Genomic DNA, 1,070 nt, shown 5'->3' with positions numbered 1-1,070 from the left:
ATGACAATGTGGCATACAGATACAGTATATGGAAATGAGTTCCTGGCACATGCCACAATATAGACGAATCTAGTAACTATGCTGAGTGAAAGAAGTTAAGCCATATGGTGCCACTTGAAATAAACAAATATATAGAAATCGATGTGGAATGGTTAATGGTTAAAGCAGGAGTGGAAAGGAGGGGCAAGGGGGATTTCTTGCTTTGGGGGTTATTGGAGTTTGGGGTTTTAAAGAAACAAGTCTATTGGTCTTGGAGTTTTGATTAACGGTGTTGGAATGATTTGGAAAAGGATAATGTGAATTGGCTGCACAACTTGAAGAAGGTTAACCAATGACACTGAATTACATATATATGGAAATAGTTTAACTGGTGAAAGTCTTGTGCATATTTTCATAAACAAAATCTTATTGATAAATGTTCCCAAGTAAAACCAGTGGTGTTGGCCACATTCAGACTGCCAGCCATAAGCTACTGACCCCTGCCCTAGCCACATCATGTCACACTCTTCCATTCTCAACCCTCCAAACACAGTGGGGATCAATCACACCCGAAGTCCCAGCTAACTGTCACCTCTTCCTATCTTCTCTTACTCAGACTGCTCCAGTAAAGTCCTCTCGCCTGGACTTTGCAACTGCTGTCCTTATGCCTGAAACACTGTTTGTGCCCACCCACAAGATTCCTTTGTCACCTCCTCTTGTGCAGTGGACCTTCCCCAACCCTGTGATTGAAACTAACTACCCATCACTCTGTCCCAGTATTTTCCCCAAGCACTTAGCATCTACAGATTATTAATATTCAGGCCTTTACTGTCTGCCTCCTCCTCTAAGGGGTCAGCTGTCATCTGTGGCCCCAGACCCTAGGATGGCGCATGGCACACGCAGGGAGATGCTCCATCAAGATCTATGGAAGGGATGTAGATGAGCAGATACCTATAGGCTTGGAGATGAAAGGTATGACAGAGGGTCCCAGGGCCTATTTGGGCCTGTTGGACCTACTAGTCCTCACCTGGCTGGGCCACCACTAGCTTCATCATCATCCTGGTTCTCATACTCCTTGCTGTTCCCCAACA

Source organism: Echinops telfairi, unplaced genomic scaffold, assembly GCF_000313985.2.
Source record: "Echinops telfairi isolate 266 unplaced genomic scaffold, ASM31398v2 ScPeMD7_30;HRSCAF=105, whole genome shotgun sequence".
Classification (NCBI taxonomy): domain Eukaryota; kingdom Metazoa; phylum Chordata; class Mammalia; order Afrosoricida; family Tenrecidae; genus Echinops; species Echinops telfairi.
Note: the sequence above shows the minus strand (reverse complement) of the source record.